This window comes from Oryctolagus cuniculus, chromosome 7, assembly GCF_964237555.1.
Source record: "Oryctolagus cuniculus chromosome 7, mOryCun1.1, whole genome shotgun sequence".
Taxonomy (NCBI): domain Eukaryota; kingdom Metazoa; phylum Chordata; class Mammalia; order Lagomorpha; family Leporidae; genus Oryctolagus; species Oryctolagus cuniculus.
Genome location: NC_091438.1, coordinates 79,037,965 through 79,058,595, shown reverse-complemented (window position 1 = coordinate 79,058,595; position 20,631 = coordinate 79,037,965). Strand labels below are relative to the sequence as shown.

The 20,631-nt window shown below is 48.4% G+C and overlaps 1 long non-coding RNA gene across 2 annotated transcripts in view; it reads right to left on the bottom strand.

Annotated features, from left to right (window-relative positions):
- Positions 1 to 14,834, bottom strand: part of LOC103350124 (uncharacterized) — a 17,733-nt gene extending 2,899 nt beyond the window's left edge. The window contains exons 1-3 of one of the 2 annotated variants that reach the window (XR_011390580.1): positions 14,421 to 14,834; positions 11,871 to 12,070; positions 8,905 to 11,772 (exon numbers count right to left, since the gene is read on the bottom strand). This is a non-coding gene — a long non-coding RNA (uncharacterized lncRNA). Of the gene's footprint in view, positions 1 to 8,904; positions 11,773 to 11,870; positions 12,071 to 14,420 lie in introns of those variants that run through there. The other variant, XR_007923993.2, reaches the window with a different exon arrangement.
- Between the last annotated feature and the right edge of the window lie 5,797 nt (positions 14,835 to 20,631).

Genomic DNA, 20,631 nt, shown 5'->3' with positions numbered 1-20,631 from the left:
GATATCTTCTTGGTAAGCTGGATATTTGCTTTTTATACTCATAGGGGTTTTTTTTCCCTAGCTAGAGTGAGAGAATTGAAAGTGGTCACCTTATTTTACTTAGTCCAGATAATTTCATCTTTTCCTTCAGCTTTACACTGAGCTGTCCCTGCTTTTAGGAAGTGTATTTTAGTTAGGAGGAGTGAGGCTAGGTGATAACAAACATACCCCAGTCCTTCTGTGATCCTGCAAGTGGTGGCTCAGGGATCCTTTCGTCTTATATTGTCATCTTGGATTCAGAGACTACGGCAGAAGGGAAAGTGAGAACATGGGCAGTTGCACAACAGATTCCATGTCCATTATGGCTTTTTCATAACATACGTTTCCATGAACTTTTTGAAGGCCTTATACATGCATGTATGTGTTCCAAAATTGTGTGCACCAAAATAAACTTATATTTCAATCCCGTTGTTCCACAGAGCTTGTGAAGTGCTCTTGCACACCTTTCCTATTCTGTGCTATTGGCTAGAATGCAGTCGTGTGGCCCTACACTGTTAAGGACTCCCAAGGGTGTCTGGGAAATGTAAGCTTGGGAAGAGATGAATGGCATGAGGCTCGGTGAATCCAAAGCATTGTCTCTACCACAGAGAAAACTCCTTTACTCTCCTCCTTTTCTGTCTGAATCAAGTTTCCCTCTTCAGGTGTAGCACATATGCCTTTTAGTAGGCACTGAATAAATGTTGGTTGAATGGAAAGAAGCATGGATAGATTATAACCTAGTGGGAGTGAACCACAATGAGTAGGTATTTAAATGATTAATAGAAAAGTTAATAATGACTTAATAGAAATAATTAATAATGAATTAATAGAAATTAATTCGTAGTAAGGCCAAGAACTAAAAGAAGTCAAAATACCATTGTTCAAAATAGACTCAATGGAGGAGCCTCAGAAAATTCCTTTTATCATTTCAAGCCACAACCTGACTAGCCAAAGGCACTGCAATTGGCCTTGCTCTGAGTCACTCTGGAACCGCTGTGCAGTTGTCTCGAAGATGGGGAAATTATTCTGAAGGTGGTGTGGCTCGCTGATGCCATTGACTTTGGCTCCCTTGGCGTCCCTCTCACTGTTGCTCTAAGCCTGTTTTTCAAGCCCTGGAGTTGGCTTCCCTTGAAATAAAACGGAAAAACCTGAGTTTGTGGGCCAGCTTGGTCCCCAGTCGGTTCCCCGCAGCCAGAGCCTGAACAATCCCGTGTCTGTACCACCGGAGCCTGCAGTGACCTTCCGGGCCAGCCGGGATGCCGGAGGCAGCGCGCAGTCTCTGAGGTGGCAGTGGAGGAAGAAGCAACCCCTCGCTTACGGAGGATGAATGAGCCCCTCTTTTCCCCTGGGACGGCCTCAGCAGGACCTGTGTGAGGCTTAACTCTTTCCTTTCATACAGAGAAGCTCATCTTCTTGTCTCTTAGCTGCCAATTAGGCTGCAAGTGGATAATTAGTCCTCAGTGCAAAGTCAGTTATTTATTTAAGTTATTATTCTATCATTAGTGTGTTTTACTACCTCCATACCAGAGAGAAAAGACTTTATTGCTTTCGTTATCATATTATTCTTCAGGACCTAGCCTAGTCCATGGCAGGAGTATGTGCCAGGAGATAGTTATGAAATGCGGAATGACTATGGGCAAACTTGGCCTTGAAGCTTAAACTTTCATTTTGCTTTGTTTCAAACCATCCTCCCCCAAAGTGGCGCCTGGTGAGACCCTGGTCTCCACTTCTGACATGGTACCTTGCTACTGCCCAGAGCAGAAAAATGGAAGAGCAAAATGGGCCTGAAGTTAATTCTCTCCAACACCCTGTCAAGGCCCAAATCTTTTGGGAAGGGTAGAGCCTTGCTGACTTAATCACTTTCCATAAAGGCCCCACCTCCCAGCACTACCGTGGGGATGGTAGGCCTTTCACCCCTGGAAACACAAAAGGTCCTCATTATTTCTCATTTCCAGTAAATAGGGCTACCCACCCACTTACTCTGATTGGTCATTGCTAACCCATGAGATAAAACATTCAATCCAATGAGATGGGGCCTTGCCTTCAGGAGGAGGGAGCCATCCCTAGTATCTCAGGAGAGGGGGAGATGGCAGGAAGAAAGAGAGGAGAACCCCCTAAAGAGGTGAACTATCAGCCCGTCACTCCACTGCACAGCTCTCCACATGCTCACTGCCTGGAAAAATGCCCTGTTTTTCTTCACCAGAAGGCAGATTTCCACCCCGAAATTGTACACACTCAAAAATTTAGGCTACAAACATGCAGTTGGGAAGAAAACCGATTGCCTATTGCCCTGGCTGACTTCAAGGTGCTGGAGCTTTGCTGCACATGGCAGTAAAACAATTGAGGATTTTGTGCAAAACAAGATTTCGGGGGATGAGACAGACTCCTAGAGTGGAACGACTGTGTCTGAGGGATCAGACCTTTCCTTCTTACAGCGAGAGCCTGGTGGGGCAGGGTTAGGACAACAGAACGTGGGACTCCAGCTCCTCCAAACACACCACATGCACACGGCCTCTGGGTAGCTTGGGGTCTGAAGCAGGGTGGGAAGGGAGTCTCTGAACAGGGAGGAGTCCTAACCAGCTCCTTTTCAGGCCTGCGGCGTGTCCTCCAGGCCCTACTGCCATCTCATAGATCCCCAGCCCCAGCACCCAGTCGTGGCTGCCAGCATCTGGCTACAGAGATGGGGATGGGTGGTGACTCTCAGGGCTTGATCCGGAGCACCATAGCCCTAAGCAGCAGGTGCGAAAGGAAACTAGCAAGCCCTATAAAAATGGCAGGTGTCACAAGTTGCTAACCAATGAGATAAAACATTCAATCCAATGAAAATATTTTTAAAATTCCATACATAATGGGACAGCTCTTTGGCACAGAGGTTAAGATGCTACACACTATATCAGAGTGCCTGGCTTTGAGTCCTGGCTCCACTCTCCATTCCAGCTTCTGCTACTGTGCATCCCAGGAGGCGGCAGATGGTAGCTGTCCACACTTGGGAAAACCAGATTGAGTTCTTGGCTCCTGGCTTCAACGAGGCCCAGCTCTGGCTATTGCAGGCATGAAGGGAAGTGAACCAGCAGATGGGAGATCACTCTCTGCCTTGCAAATAAAATAAATATATAAATGCATTTTGAAATGTGCTGCACTCTATGGGGCTGCTGTGAGAAGCAAATGAGGAAGCCAAGTGTAACGTTGTCAGGTGTCACAAGGGTGGGCTTGGATTGTGCCTCAGACCCTAAGACCTCAGAGCACCCCAGTGAGTTTCATGGACTCAGAGCCATGAGCCACACCCACCTTCCTTTTCCTGGAGCCTGCCTCGGCGCTGGGTCGTGCTGCTGAGTTATCACGGTTTTTCTTTCGCAGGGGTTTCTTCTATAGCTGTCATTTCAGAATGATCTTGGTAAAAACCAAAAGCAAAAAAAAAAATTGCTACTGCTTCCTCTTTTAATCCTGTATATTACAGACAGGCAGTGAGTAGGAACAACCACCCTCCCTGAGGGTTTGCAAGGAGAACTCAGTTTGAAGGCGCTGTCACTATTCTCCTTCAATCGGTTCAAAGCCATTCGACCCCATTCAGTCCTGGAGCAGACACTGAGCATCCAATGCGTGCAGACATGCCCGAGGCATTGCTGGGGCACACTAGGAGAAGCGGGGTGCGCGACTGCCTACATGGAGCCTGGTGTGAAGCAGGAGTCAGAGATCCAGAAACAAGGAACAGCAACAGGGAACAGAGGGGCAAGCAACAGAGAGGGCTTCAGAAGTCAACTTTGTTTTTTTGTTGTTGTTTCATTTCATTTTATTTTATTTTTAAGATTTATTTATTTATTTGAAAGTCAGAGTTACACAGAGAGAGGAGAGAGAGAGGTCCTCCATCCGATGGTTCACTCCCCAGATGGCTGCAATGGCTGGAGCTGAGCCAATCCGAATCTAGGAGCCAGGAGCTTCTTTCGGATCTCCCATCCCGGTGCAGGGGCCCAAAGACTTGGGCCATCTTCTACTGCTTTCCCAGGCCATAGCAGAGAGCTGGATTGGAAGTGGAGCAGCCGGGTCTCGAACTAGTGCCCATATGGGATGCCGGTGCTTCAGGCCAGGGCGTTAACCCACTGAGCCACAGCTCCAGTCCCCAAAGGTCAACTGTGAACTTAGTCTTCAAGGGTGAGTTGGCCTTGTGTCCAAGACAAGAAAGGGAAAACAGAACGAAGGCCTAGAGGTACCTAAGTACCCTGGGTGTAATGAGAGCCAGGTTGGGCGTGGCTGGGTGGCAGGTGGGGCAGGGCCAGACAAGGATGTTGGACAGCAGTCAGGGCCTGGGTGTGCAGGGGCTCTGACACGGGCTCAGGACTTAGGCTGCAGGGAGAAGCTCACAGAGCAGGACCAAACCTGGTAGCCCTGGACCATACAGAGGAAGGCACCCAGCTCTCACAGGAGCCTCGAGGCCTTGCCACTGGTGCCAGAAATCCTGAGCATTCCACTCAGTCCTGCGAGGTCTTCTGAGAATGCACACGTCTGTGTTCCCGGCTGGGGTAACCCCTAACGAGCTGGCCTGATCCCTCTCGCGCTCAAGGTCACGCTTGCAGTCACTCACGTTCCTGGAACTCAAGGGTAGGCTCTTGAGTTCAGCTGCATAGGTTCAAAGCCCTGTTCCGCTGAGGAGCCTGCAACAAGTTCTTCAACCTTCAAGGCTGAGTGACAGCAAGACACCAGCATGTGGCACTGCAGGCACTGAATCCAGCGGCGGGGTTCGGAGAGTGCAGGCTCAGATGCATGTGCGGCTGCCAGGCTCCTTTAACTTCCCCCACACCATCTACACTTCCACTGAATATATCCAAAGTCTAGTCGCTTTAACAGACACAGCAATTAACAGCAAATTTATTAGTGAGATTTTTAAAAAATTATTTACTGAAGAGGCAGAGGTTAAGACAGCAGGCAGAGAGGGCTCCCATCTGCTGGTTTACATCCCAAAAACCTAGAACAGCCGGGGCAGGGCTGCGGTTGGAGCCAAGAGCTGGGAGCACAGTCCAGGTCTCCCATGTGGGTGGCAGGGTTCCAATTATTTGAGCCAACGCTGCTGCCTCCCAGGGTTTGCACTGACTTAAGTCAGGAACCAGAGCTGAGACTCGACCCCAGATGCTCCAGTGGGGGACACAAGTATCTTAACAGCTACGTAAACATCTGCCCCCTAGTGAAACTTTTAAATTCTTTCTGTGGCAGCACAGTTTTCAAATCCACTGTGTATTTTACTCTTCTAGTGCATCTCAATTTTACCAGCCACATGTGCTAGAGGCTACCGTATTGGACAGCACAGATCCAAGACCATGGCCCACATGACTAAACTGAAATAAGAGCAATAACTAATATTTCTGGATTGTCACCTGAGAGGCCTTGGGCAACTTCGCAAGCCTGTCCTGTTTCCGAACCCTCTGTAAAAGAGGAGTAATAATAACACCTACATTCTGTTGTTGTGAATATTAACTGAGAAGCCCCAAATAAGATTCTCACTCTTCTTTGCCTTTGCACACGTCATTGTGTCAGCCTGGAAGGTTGGCCTTCACCTGCTAATCCTGACTCCTTTTTGAAGACCTGTGCGGACGTCTCCTCCTCTGTGAAGTCCACCTGCCTTGCCTCTTGGGGCTCCTGACTCAGGATCAACTGATAAATATTGTTCAGAGCTCTGTAAAGGTGCCTCTCACCTTGCCGTGTGTGATCGCTTCTCTACCTGTCTCCTGGGGTGAATTTAGAAGGACTGTTGCATCTCATTCATTCTAAGAAACATTTTGCACTTTTAACCTCTCTGAAGAAATCAGGGTGCATTTATATTTCAATTGGAAGTGTTTTTTTTTTCTTGCTTTCTGAGATGATAAAACAGCAATCAGGTGCCATTACAATATCTGGCACAAATTGGACAAATTTTAGTATTTTGACTTTGTGTTCCCAGGCACTGGGCTCAGTAAACGCAATAAATGTGTCAAATGTACTGACAACGCTAGTAAAAATTTACTGCAATTACCACACATATAAATTATTTGGCTGGCTGCCTCTGCTCCGCTCGGGATGGTAACCTGTCCAAGGTCAGAGACTGCGGGTGCATTCATAATAGCAGGCTGGGCACGCGAGAGACCAAAATCTAACCCTTGGTTTTGAGGAAACCATGCCCTTGAGTCGCATGCAAGGGGAGAAATCCCACCCTCCTCACTGCAGCACGGCTCGGCTTTGAGATGTCCTCCGCCAACATATCTGATTACTTGTGGCAGGAAACAGCACAGTCCAGCTAGAGCGTGGGGCTCGAAAATGTGCACTTGTGGGACAGGGTGGGGCACGCTGGAAGGGGGAGAGCATTTCCCCCGCAAGGCCACTTGCTTCCTCAGAAACCCCACAGCGCCCCCAAAGAGATCGGCTTTCAAAGAGCTCACTACAAGGCGAGAATGGCATTTAAGTTGCAAGTGCTTTAATGCAACGTATTTTCTATATAGATGCTCCATTGTGCTGAGTGTCCTCAGTCATAAAAAGACACATAAACAAAACCTGCCCCCCAAACCCTCTTTTTTTTAAACAGAGCTCCAACCATAGTTCAATACCAATTATTAGAGGGTTTAAAAAAAAAAAAAGCAAGCAAGGAGGGAGATAATCAAGGCTGTCTAACTAGTGGAGATCCTCAAGCTGTACCCTTTCAAAAGAGCGGGGTATGAAGTATCTGGAAGGCACACAGAGTTCCCTAAACAAACATCGACTCCCAAGTCTTGGGGTTATCTCAGAGCTGTTGTTTGAAGGTGCACCTTGATTGCTCCCTGATGAGTGGATTAGAGATCCTGCCAAGCAACAAAAGGATTCCTCTACTTGGGCCTCAGTGAAGCACACACAGGGACCCACCCTCCTGCCCACCACCACCTTTCCAGAGAACAGTGTCTGCGGAATCTTTGGCAAGCAGCACAAACAGCTGGACTGAACTAAGACTGTGTGATCCAGCTCCACCCTGACTCCCTTGTAGCGAAACGTTGCCTTCTATCGCTAGTGAAATAAATTACTCTTTGCCTCATGGAATTCTCAAACTGTCAGGCAGGTTCAGAATGTAGAGGCACAAGGCTGGGCCTGGCTGGATTCGGGCTGCAGGGGCTCCCCAGAGCACCGGCTCAACAGGCAATCCATCACACACCCCTCACCTGCCTGCTCTCCTTTCTCTTCCTTCTCTCTTCCAGTCCAGTTGCAGTGAAATTACTCTGGCTGATGAATGTGAGCTGAGCGGCTCACCGAGCAGAGGCACGCCTCCCCGGGTCCTCCTTACACACACTTTCGGGTCCTCCTTACACACACTTCCTCCTTCCCCTTTCTTCCCCTCCCTGACCTGTGTGTGCCCTTTCCCAGCTTGAAGCCCTCCCAATGGGTAGGGTAGGCGGCTGAGAGCCACATTAGTGCGAAGGCATTCCTCTTCATAATAGTGCATTAGAGCGAAGGCATTCCTCTTCCTAGTAGTGGGTGGCTCCCACTCAGAAGGCACCCACAGTGCCAGGGAAATGAGCAACAATGCATTCAATGCAGGCAGGTGCCCTAGCAAGGGTGTGCATGGAGGCCTGTGCCAGGAGCAAGAGGAGCGCCTGACTCTGTCCTCACAGTAGCCACAGCTCCTGCAACTTCCTTTCCCCTAGTTGAGCTGAAGCGCGGCTGGGAATATTTTTCGCCCCAAGTCATGTTACTGGAACCAAGGAGGAAGCTAAGGAGGGTCAATAGAAAAACACAGAAGCAGGGGAGTTCACAGCGGCACCGATTCCTTATCTGACAGGGCTTCCTGGGGAATCAGCTTCCTTCCCCGCCCCCCCCCCCCAGCACCCTCCGTGCAAAAGGCCCCGACCCTTTGTGCACAGTGAGATAAGCACATTTCGGAGGGGATGGGCCCCTTTCTCCTGGAGATATTTCTCTCCCTTCATCCTGTTCCACCCTCCTGGCCAAGATCCTGAGAGTAATTTTAAAAGAACATGATCAAGGTGAATCCTATATTTCTTTCTCTTTCTTTCTTTCTTTGGACAGGCAGAGTGGACAGTGAGAGAGAGAGACAGAGAGGAAGGTCTTCCTTTTGCCGTTGGTTCACCCTCCAATGGCCGCCGCAGCCGGCGCACCGCGCTGATCCGATGGCAGGAGCCAGGTGCTTCTCCTGGTCTCCCATGGGGTGCAGGGCCCAAGCACTTGGGCCATCCTCCACTGCCCTCCCTGGCCACAGCAGAGAGCTGGCCTGGAAGAGGGACAACCGGGACAGAATCTGGAGCCCCGACCGGGACTAGAACCCGGTGTGCTGGCGCCGCAAGGCGGAGGATTAGCCTAGTGAGCTGCGGTGCCGGCCTCTTTAAAAAAAACAAACAAACAAACAAACAAAAAAAAAAACACTTCTCTGAGCCCAAATTGAGGAACGTGCAGCAAGATAACTAACTCAGGACCAGCAAACATCTCACAGTCACGGACATCAAGGAGAGAGAACTGCTTTAAAATGTCCGAGACGACAGAGGTGTGACAGCAACACACAACACGTGACGTCATGGGTGAAGGCTGAATGGAGTCCAGGGATTAGGAGGTAGGATTGTATCGATGTTAACTGCCTGATTCTGAGAGTTGTGTTGTGGTTATGTGGGGGGAATGCCATTGTTCTTAGGAAATACACACCGAAGTATCCACTGGATTGAGACATTAGGTCTGCAACTTACTCTCGCATGGTGCCCACCCCCAAAAAAAGTTCTATGTACTACAGCGGCAGCTTTTCTTTAAGCTTGAGATTGTTAACCGAAACGACAGAACATCACCACCAAACTACTCTGTATCCAGGAATTCCATTTTTCATGGTTCTAACCCAAACCCATATTGTTGGGGGAAAAGAAAGCACAAGGCTGTTATTATTTTTGCCAGCGAGGTGAAAGAACTTGAATATTTGCCATGAAGGGACTGAGTGAGAAAACCCACGGTACAGACACACTCTAAAAAGGAAGACGTCATAGCTCCCTAAACTACTACGGAGGCTATAATAAGCAAAAAACAAAGGGGAGGAAAGTATGTACCTAGTGCAGAATTATGTGATCAACTACTGTGCCCGGTGTCTTTGCAAACCAGAATTCTCAGTTCTGAGAGACAGTAGATGGGATTGAAGCTATTAATGAAAATCCTTGTAATGCTGAATTTGAATTGGAAAAACCAATATGAACTCATGGTGTGTTTTATCTTTACAAATAAATGCAATTCCCAGCTCTGTCTACTAAAATGTCCCAGAAACGACCAGCTACCCAGCTAGCATGGAGCACTCCTAGTGCCCGGAGTGAGTTCCAGTAATCCCATTTCCCACTGAAAAGGACTAGAGCTCCTTGGAGAAATGTTTGAGTCCACATTTAGAGCAGGAAATGTACAAGATGTGCCTGGAACATCTTGTCATACTGGACAGCAAAAAAGTCATCAACAGCTACTACGTTGCACTGAGTGATTAAAGGGCCCACTTTAAGAGACTGATACTGGCTGAGGGTGAGGCCATCCGAGCATCAGTAATGACAGTGGCCACAACAGATCAAAATTCACCAGATATGTTCAAATCAGGAAATTCATGATGATTCTAAAGGGTAGTGATTGGTCACTTTTGAAAGAAGCTGGTGAATCATGTCGGGGGGAGCATTATTAAGAAGGAGAAAAATGAGGCATTTTTCCTGCCTTTGCTCTATGAACTATTGCACTGAATGAGCAAATAGTAGATAAGGAGCTTCTCTCCTCTTTTTGGAAGTAGAAGTAGATTTAGAGCATTGCTATCACTGTTTTACACTTTCAGTGAGTTAATACATCTAGGAATTGATCACCAGTGACTGCCACTATGACAGAGAGAAACCAAGTATGATACACTTCCAGACGAACTAGCACATCACCACCATGAAGCAATCTTACCAAAAGAAGCTAAATCAAACTTGAAGTTTATCATGGCCACAATCCAACTATCAATTTACAGGGAAAAAATAGTGGATAATAAAGGAACATGTAAAATAACACCACAGGGACTTAGTCAAAAAATTCCAGATGGAAAAATTCTACACAGCCAACAACCTGATTTCATTAAGGGAAAAGAGAGAGAGAGCAAGGGAGAGAGAGAGAAAAGAAATCTATACAGATGAAAAGAAACATGATGAGACATAGCAACCAGCACAATAGGTGGGCCTTATTTGGGTCCTGGACCAAATAAGAAAAAATACTTAATGATAACCTCTATCAGACTAGTTAAAATTTTGAACACCAGCATAGTGTTTGATGATATTAAGATGTACTAACGATGTCTCATGTTTAGAAAACAGGAGTCATCTTTTAGAGATTTGTACAGAACTGTTTACAGAGGACATTAAATGTGTGGAATTTGCTTCAAAATAATGCAGATAGCGTAGAGGAAGTGAGTGGGGGTGTGCATAGAACAATACAGTTCACAATACTGTGGAAGCTGAATGATAAGGGCCTTTTTAGGTGCTTCCAATCTTCTCGTATATTCTTTGAACTTGGTTGGAGTCATATGTAATTAAAAGTTGCAAAATAACACCTATGTGCCAGGCACCAGGTTGGCATTGACCTGAGCTGGGAATTGGTATCAGAGAACAGAGTCAGGACTTTCCCTTCGTGACTTACACATGTGGGAAGGGAGAGGCATTTGGGGGCAACGCCCTGCGCTCTCCCGGGCCTTGATGAGATGAACATGCAGTTTTCTTTGCCAAATTGGAAACTGAGAACAGAACGCAAGCCTGCCTGAAGCAGCTCCTCAGCCGAGCTCGGCGAAGGCCGGAACCATGACTCAGGGCCCAGCTGCGCAGCGTCCCCGTCCACCCAGAAACACACGCAGAGCTCTCGGGAACAAAATGGGGCCACATGTGGGTTTCAACAAAGAGCCAGCAGACAAAGGCCCCACAGACACGCCTGACCTCGCCTGTGGCCCCTGGGCCTTCCATGGAAATGTGAACTTTGCTTTGACACCCTCCGGCCCTTAACAACGGTCCCATAGAGCGTGGGCAGTGCCCTTTGGCTGCATGAAGGGCAAGGGGCCCCATGCTCTAAACTGCTGGCATTCACACCACAATCTCCTTATTTCTGAGCCACGCCCTATTTGCACTTTAACTTCATGGTGCTTGAGGGTAGAAATGTAACTTCAGTTGGACCCTCCTCTGCCCAGGGTGGTGACCTTGATCATACATGCCTGGGATGTTTTCCTAAGGAATTCAAGGGAAGTGGCTTCATCAGACATACGTGGTACCATGGAAATACCTGGCAGAGGCCAGGGCCTGGGCACAGGTCTCCATGGCGAGCACACAGCTGGGGCTCCTATTTGGCTCATATTGAGGGAGCGTTTACTCTGCTGTTCAGGCATCCGCCGAGTCTCAGCTTTGGAAGCTGGGGAAGAAATCAGGGAGGCAAAGACAAAGGCTTGTTCACAGATAGCTTCAGTGAGGAGTTCAGAAGGGGCAGTTGCCAGCTGCAGGAGGTGAGGCAGAGCTCAACAGGCAAACAAGATTCCAATTTCAAAAGTGAACCGATGGAGATGGGCTGAGTGCACAAGAATAACAGGAGAAGTCCAGGTAGGGCGAATGTCTTGAACACAGCCGTGCAGATAGGATGTATAAAGCCTTCTGCAAGTATAATGAGAAAAACGTGTGACAAAGACATAAATGTAAGGAGTGCTGCTGAATCCCAGGAAGTTACACGACCTATTTTATTTCCTTGTTGCTATGCACTAGTCTTTCAGCATGCTGGTGGTCTTCCCTGTGAAGTAACCTGAAAAGCACAGAGGTCAGGGTCGTCATATGGCTTGGGGGGAGAGGGTGCGGGGTGGGGAGATTTGGCTAAGACACCCATGTCCCACCTCAGAGTACCTGGGTTCAATCCCCACTTCCGGCTCCTGGTTCTGGCATCCTGCTAATTCGGACTCAGGAGGAAGAAACGAGAGCCGAAGTGACGGGGTTCCTTCTGCCCGTGTGGAGGATCTGGATGGTTTTCCTGGGTCCCTGGTTGCATTCCTGGTTGTGGGCATTTGGGGAGTGAACACAGTGAATTCCCATCTGTCTCTCTGCCTCTGAAAGAAAAACCAAAAGGTAGACATCTATTGCTTGAAAGTGCATGACGCAGGTGAACCAGACTTGAAAGTAGAATTTGAGGATTCCATCAAAAGGATGCACACAGCCTCATTTATCCACACAGAGGAGGCTGCTTGCTCATCTCTTGAACCTACTTCTTTCCAGTCTCATATTGGGTGAAATATTTCACCAACGTCTTGATAAGCAATGGAAGATCCACATGGTTTGGTTTCTATGAACCTCAACACTACTGACATTTGGGACTGGATAATTCTTTTGGTAGGGGACTGCCCTATGCCCTATGGGGAATGTTGCAGCAACCCAGGCCTCTACCCACCACATGCCATTAGTATCCAAACCCCAGTTTTAACACAAATGTCTCCAGGCATTTCCAAGTGTGCTGCATGGAGGAAAAACACCTAATATAGCAATGGGAGCCCTCCTCACTGCCATATGGGCCCCGTGGCCCTTACTCTCCTGCCTTCTACTCCCTTGAGGAACAGGTGGCTCACCAGTGGCCTGATTCCAACAGAAAGCCAGGTAACACAGCTCATTGCTGGGTGTTTTCTTCTGGGAGCGTACAGAAACCATTGTGAACAGTTATCCAAAACATCCAGATGACAATGTCTATCCCATCTCACCAACATCCCACTTGGAAGAGTTTCCACTCCTGTTATGCCATCTGGCAGCCATGACATTGACCTTTGGCTTCAACATGGAGATGGAGAAAATTTACCCAGAGGGATACAGTTGTCCTCTGGGCCACAGGATCTGGAGGCTGGTTACAGAGTCTGCAGTGGCCTGCATTTAAGCTTGCCTCTGTCCTATCAGTTGCCTCTTCCCTTAGCAACTTTGCTGATTGCCAGTCAGGTATCCACACTGCCCCCATGCAGCCTTGATGTGACACAATATGTAGTGAATATTCTGGAAACATGCACAGACAATCCCGAGTTCAGATCCTGGTTTCCCTGTTCAGCTCCTGTTCTAGACACAGGACAGAGAGACAAAGCTCCTTCAGATCCTATACTAGACACGCAACCTGCACAAATCAGTTATCTGTTTGAGCCTCATTTTCTCATCTGTGTAACAGCCTGAAGAGGAGGAAAGTCTACTATGCAGACTGAGACCCGAATGAGAGAAAGCACACCTGTAGAGTTCTTATTAGTGCTGTTATTCTTGTTATCAGTGACTTTCTCCATGGGATTTGTTTGCTGGGTTGCTTCTTAGTGCTATTGACAGTCAGCTGAGAGCAGTGGGGTATAGAGATGAACTCCTTGATGGCAGAGGAGGCTGGGAAACATGCAGAACACAGGTGCATGTGTGGAGATAGCCTGGGGCCTGGGGGCATCAAAATGTCAAAGTGCTTGAAAAGTGCCTGGAAGTTTCCTGCTTCGACATTTCTGAAAGCACAGTTCTGTGAGCACTTAAGTATTTTAGCTTTGAAACCCAGTACGAGGCTGGCGCCGTGGCTCGCTAGGCTAATCCTCCACCTGTGGCACTGGCACCCCGGGTTCTAGTCCCAGTCAGGGCACCAGATTCTGTCCCGGTCGCTCCTCCTCCTGTCCAGCTCTCTGCTGTGGCCAGGGAGTGCAGTGGAGGATGGCCCAAGTCCTTGGGCCCTGCACCCATGGGAGACCAGGAGAAGCACCTGGCTCCTGGCTTCGGATCAGCGCGGTGCACCGGCTGCAGCGCGCCGGCCACGGCAGCCATTGGAGGGTGAACCAACAGCAAAAGGAAGACCTTTCTCTCTGTCTCTCTCTCTCACTGTCCACTCTGCCTGTCCAAAAAAAGAAACCCAGTACGAGATGCACTGCACTTCAGGGCAGGGAAGAGTTTTGAGGGCCCCTTAGGTCATGGTATTTGGATTCTGCTAACAAAGCATCCTGGAACCCTGAGCCATGTGCCCAGCACCCATGAGCCCACAGGAGAATGACAGACAGCACTCGGAGAGGCCCACCCATTGCCTATTTCAGCCCCGCTTTAGTCCCTGGGATCCCATGGAATGAATGGGTGGATCTTCAGTGGTGCTGTGAGCCAAGACCCATCCAAATGGTCTCGTAGTTGAACCTCCCTTTGGCTTTTGCCAATTTCTAAAATACTGTTTCACTGGTCTCCCAGTGGCCTGATTCCATCAGAAAGCCAAGTAACGCAGCTCATTGCTGGGTGTTTTCTTCAGGGAGCGTACAGAAACCATTGTGAACAGTCATCCAAATCATCCAGATGACAATGTCTACTGCTGCGTGGGCGCCTGCTGTAGAGATCTGAATCCTTATACAGTCCTTTCACAGTTCTGACCCCCGTCATACACCTGTGGAAAGACACTCAGTTCAGAGGGATGCAGGGACTCACCCAAGATCTCCCCCTAGGAAGCGGCTGGGCCAGGATCCAAAGCTGGGACACTCTGCCTTTATTTCAGTGACGCCAACCTGCCTCCCTCTCCTATTCCTCCACGGGCGAGAGTATGCTGTCCAGGGCACCCCCTGGGCCCAGCACGGCTCAGGCTTCTATTTTACGTAGTGAACTGCTGGTGGAGGCAGGCAGGGACGGAATAAGCAAAGACGGGGAGGAGGAAATGGGAGTAGAATGCTTGGAAAGAAGAGCACAGGAGAGAAAGAAGGAAGGGAGGGAGGAGGAGGAGGAAGGGGAGGGAGGAGGGAGGGAGGAGGAGGAGGGGAAAGGAGGGAGGGGAGGCAGCCGCTGCCTCCTGAGCTGTTCAGAGTGGCTTGGAGGGCTGTTTCCAGCGTGCTGGTGCTCGCAGACTGCAGTGAGAGGAGGTGGGCAGTGGTGAAGCTCCACCCCCATCACTCCCAGGCTGAGCAGGGGTGTGGACTGCACCGTTCCCACCTCAGAGCCGGGGCTGCTTCCCGCTCACGGGGAAGAGTGCACATGAGGGGTGTTTGTGGGGGACGGCGGCACAGACTGGGGACGAGGCGGCATGCCCCACAGGAAGAGGGGCTCCAAAGTGCCGTGGGGCAAATGGGACCAAGATGTTGTCCCAGACGCTCCCAAGAGGCTGCCAGAGATGGTCTCTGCACCCCTAGCTCGGAGCCACCCCAAGTCCTGCATCACGAAGGCGGTGGTGTTCAGAAAGCAGGGAAGTTTTACAATTGGCACACTTCGGTAAACACGTTGGTTTAATTCCAGTTTTACAGCTCAGCAACTCCCTGTCAGACACAGTCCATAAAGTATTTACAATGTTGTTCAAAAATCCATATACTATTTACACGCCCTGCCCTCCACGCAGGTAAAATGGACCTAGGAACTTGGCCAGAGTCCTGGGGAAACAACCAGGTTAAACAGAAACCACAAACTGCAGCAATGACAAGAGCCCCAAGTGAGAGGTGAGAAAACACAGGGAACCCCCAGACACAAGTCCCCAAGTGGAGAAAGTCGGGCCACTTGAGGGCAAACAGCCAGGAGCCTCCGGGAGGCGCCTGCGCACGGCCAGATGGATGCCGGGCCCACCTCACGGCCTGTCCTCTGTGACTTTGTTTAGCCAACTCTATCCGAAAGCGCCTCCCCTGGGTTACTCAGTGAGGGACATAACTGTCCATTGCCTGGGGACGTCCAGTTTCTCCAGCAGGAACCCGAGCCCTGGGTCCTTTCCCTGGTCGTGGCCTTGGGTCAGTGCTGGGTGCTGTTGACAAGTAGACTGAACCCAACGCACAGTCGCAGCCCAGGCCCTGCCTGCTCAGGGCAGCCTGCCCAGAGGGACCCCGAGGGCAGGACCCCGTGGCTGGTCCTGGAAGGAGTTCTCCTCTCCCCAGGGTAACCCAACTCCTGTGAGGCCTCAAACCTGTAGAATTCTACCTCCTTTGAAAAAAAAGAATGGATGTAAACAGATGCCAAGTCATGTCCAGGACATGGGGAGGGGCCAGTGCAAGAAAAAGACCCCCAAAGCTTAAGGCTGACTTTTGAACTCAGCCCACTGCTGCCCCTCCCCAAGCTCTGCCCACCGGGAACCGTGATCTCCTGGCTGGCGGGGTGGGGGTGAGACTTGAGCTCATTGCCTTGGCACACAGAGATGCCTGAGTGTTGATGTTCAAGGTCCACGTGGAAAGTAGAGAGATCAGGATAAGAAGTGAAAACAAACTCCGCAAGCCTAAGGACTATTAATAGAGTGAAGCACTGAGTTAACCAATTCCAAACAATTATTTTAAAAGCCCGTTTTAGAAAGTGTTACTATGCAGAGTACTGGCTGTTTTCAATAAACCTAGGAAGTACGTTTAGCAGCATACAGCACCGTATGTTTACAGATTTTTGGTACGGTTGCTGTCATTCTTCTGTCCTATAAACCCCTAGAGACACAGGTCACTCACTACCTTGGGGCTCGGGACCTTAAAACTGGAGTTCTTACTGAGCCACACACTGAACAATGTACTGTGTCCTGCCTTTTGCCTCTAGAGTAGGCCTGCCTGCCTGCCTGCCAATAGGGGTGAGTTTAATGTGGAAAGTACATCTTGTCTCCTGCTTAGATTTGATCCTTTGGCTATTCAAGCTGCTGCGATACAAGGAACAGAAGAAAGACACGTCAGGACCCACAATGAAATAGACCATGAGCCAAGTAGCCATGTCCCGGAGGGACAAACAGCCCCACGCCATCACAGGGGATAGAATGTGCCTGCAAAAGGAAAGCAGTGCCTCGGGCCATATAAACAAGGGCCCCTGCCTATTTCCCCCGGCAACTTTCATTCAGGCTCAGCATCTCCAGGCTGGGTGGCCGCACACCGGGCTCAGCTGGAAGAACCCAGCAGTCAGGCCGGGGTCAAAGACAGTGTCCTTTGGATGCTACAGCCTTTGTTGTTGGAAAGCCCAAGTCAGAGAGGAGATCGAAGCAGCTTAATGAGGGGCAAACCAGTGCGTCAGGAAACTAGCCGTGACCTGGGAGTGGTGCACTAAGATTCTGGGAGGGAAGAGCCTCAGGACGCACCCAAAGGGAGGAAAGGGCCAAGGCAGGGCCGGCCAGCTGCTCCTGGCTCTGGGTCCCGAGGACTCAGTGCTGCTTCTTCACATAGAAATCGTTCTCTACGGGCTGAAGCCAGCCTGCAATTGGGCCTACACCACCCAGGAGAGGAGGGGATGCTGGAGCCAACCCTGACCGACATTGACTGGGAGGAAACAATGCTATTTTTGGAGATTTTCTGTTCATTTCAATTTTTTTTTAATTCTTTCAGGTTTTCTGTCTGCTGGTTCACTCCCCAAATGGCTAGAATGGCCAGAGCTGGGCCAATTCGAAGCCAGGAACCCGGAGTCCCCTCCAGGTCCCCCATGTGAGTACAAGGGCCGAAGCACTTGGGCCATCTTCCACTGCTGTCTCAGGCACATTGGCAGGGAGCTGAACCAGAAGTGGAGCAACTGGGACTCGAACCAGAGCCTTCATGGGATACTGGTGCTGCAGGTGCAGGCTCAACCCAGTACACCATAGCGCCAGCCCTGATTTCAAATCTTTGGGAACTTCTGGCTGGCATTTCCTGGGAGCTTATGCCGCATCTACTTAATAATGGCTTCCTCCTACTGAGCTAGGAATTGTTGCAGACATTTTACTTTAAATTGTCTCACTTGATCCTCCTAATGGTGTGTTTTACCTCACGAGCCCAAGGCTCAGACCAGGATTCATTTGCCCAACATCACAGAGTTAATTAAGTGGCATAATTAGCATTCAAGCCCAGGAACTGATTTCAGTTCAAAACTATTTACTAAAAGTTTGTCCAGAGGCCAACTTTGTGGTGCAGTGAGTTAAGCCATGACCTGTGACACCAGCATCTCATAGGAGTGCCTGTTTAAATCTCGGCAGCTCCACTTCCTATCCAGCTCCCTGCTAATGCGCCTGAGAAAGCAGCAGAAGATAGCTCAGTTGCTTGGCCCCCTGCCACCCACATGGGAGACCCAGATGGTGTTCCAGACTCTGTTTTAAGCCTGGCTCAGCCCTGGCTGTTGCGGCCATTTGGGGAGTGAACTGGCAGATGGAAGAGCGATGTCACTCCATCCCTCTCTCTGTATCTGTGCCTTTCAAATAAGTAAATAAATCTTTTTTTAAAAAAAATTCAAATTCATTGAACTGGATCCTATTAGGGATAAAATATAAATATAGCTGAGTCTTTTAAGATTTATTTTATTTATTTGGAAGGCAGAGTTACAGAGAGAGAGAGAGAGGAGGAGGAGACAGAGAAGTCTTCTATCCACTGGTTCAGTCCCCAAATGGCCACAACAGCCTGGGCTGAGCCAGACTAAAGCCAGGAACCAGGAACCAGGAGCTTCTTCCAGGTCTCCTCCATGGGTGCAGGGGCCCAAGGACTTGGGTCATCTTCTGCTGCTTTCCCAGGCACATTAGCAAGGAGCTGCATCGGAAGTGGAGCAGCTATGACTTGAACTGGGACCTGCCCAAAAGCTGAGTCTTCATTTGCAATGATTAAAAATAATCCCAAAACAATTAATCCAAAATTGATCAACATCTGATCCTGGAATATGTTTTTGCCCACATGTTTGAATATAGATATTTTTTATTATTTTGGAAACTCAAAACTCTGGACAAAGTAATAAAGCTACTACTCCACAGAGGAGCCCAAAGTTACGAGCTTCCCTGCTCAGATTTTCTACTAGAACTATTAGGGCCCTCATCTCCTCTCCTCCTGAATCCTCTCTACTTTTCTTCCTAATTCTGAGCTCCTATGAGCTTCCAGACTCACGCAGTCCACAGCTTATGTGGCACCCCCATCCCAGACGTCATCCATGGAAGACACTTGGTCTCGCCACCTCCACTACCTGCTTTTCCCCCAGCTTCATCATCTCAGGAAGTGACGTCACCATTTACTAATTGAGTAAGCTACGAACCATCCCGACTTCCTGTCTGTTGCCCTCTATATCCCACCCATTTCTGGTTTCCATTGGTTCCTCTTCCAGCACACTGGCCCGGATGCCGTGTGAGTTATCAACTCCAGTGCATTCGCAGGAGATGCCCCCATCTCCCCACGTGTTAAATGGTAGCCTGGCTCTTTTACTTCCCTGATTGCTGGTTCAGTTATCAAACTGTTCAGAGACATACTTAATGCTTTCCAGGGACAGCCTGGCCCAGAGGAGAGGGATGATCCTTTCTTGGTATGTGATTCTGATATAAAATGGTAGATACCATTTATTCTATGAGCAAAGTATCTCTTGGTCTGCCCACCAATTTAACAAAGCAAAATCCCCATCTTGGGAAAGTTGTTTATCTATTTCAAGTGAACATTTTTTTTCTTTTTGACTTTCTGATGCCAATTATTCAAAAAATAATAGAACATTAAGAAGGCAATATAGATATATAATGTTGACATTAAAACCAAAGCTGCAGGTTAACTCATCTGACAAGAATGCTCTATTTTTTAAACAACAAAGATGATCCCAAAGTAAACTGGGCAATCGCTAACTCCCTAAACAGCATTAAATAAATTCCTCTTCTGTGAAGTATCAGGAACTGTTTATTTCTCCATGCCCTCAAAGGCAATCTGGATTTTTAGTTAGCCCTAGCAGAGGTGGACTGAAATGGGAGCTGTAGGCACTGGTAGATTAATTAAAATTTTTTTCAAGTATTTTTAACTCACTCTTCCAGCTATGCCATTGACCTTAAAAAGTAGATTTTTAAAATCTTGGAGTCTATAAGACTTTGGGTCAGTTTATATATGAGCGTGTGTGTGTGTGTGTGTGTGTGTGTGTGTTTATTCTTGCCCAGGATTCCTCAGGGATCTGCTGTTGCTCTGTGGACCGACAGGCCCCAAGCAATCTTGCAGAAATGCAGATAGCGCTGCTCCGAGGCTGTGGTCTTTCATATACATTCCTGGGAAATGTAATCCTTGTGGTTTCCAATCTCATTTCTCTTGGAATACAGATATGAGCAAATTCTACTTTGAAAAGAACACATGCACTTTGGTTTACATTAAGATTAATTTGAGATGTATAAAGAAAGTAGAGCCATTTGGGATCAATATTTACTAAATCTGAATCTCCATTATACTGCATCAGACTTAATTAGTGCTTCAGTTCTAACTTAATTGTGACAGGCTTCCTGCTGTTTACATTTCTGAGATTAAACAAGCCATCACCTCCCCAGTGGTCCCTCTCCGAGAAGAAACACAGCTGGCTGTAAGATTTTTGGTCCCCGCCCCCTCCTTTCTCACCTTTTTTTCCTTCTTAGATTAAAAAATAAATTTTACTCCCAGTCCAGCTGTTAGGCAAATATACATTCTTATTGACAACTAAATTAAACATACAAATATCTGCAGCTTGTTTGATTCAGGAGTGGGCCAGGGTCAAAGAGTGACTTATAATTTAACTTTACTGCGCAAGTAATGAAGAATATCTCCTGGCTGTTTTTCTGTCAGTTACATAAAAAGCTACCAATTCATAGCATAAGCCTTAAAAATAACAACAGCAATTAACTCATATGCCATGCCTCTCCAGTAGACAGCACTTGGTTAACTAAGGCTACCCCCAAGCATATTATATGAAAAGTAGTTTTTTTTTTTTTGGATTTTATTTATTTCAACAGCAGAGTTACAGAGAGAGGGAGAGAGAGAGAGAGAGAGAG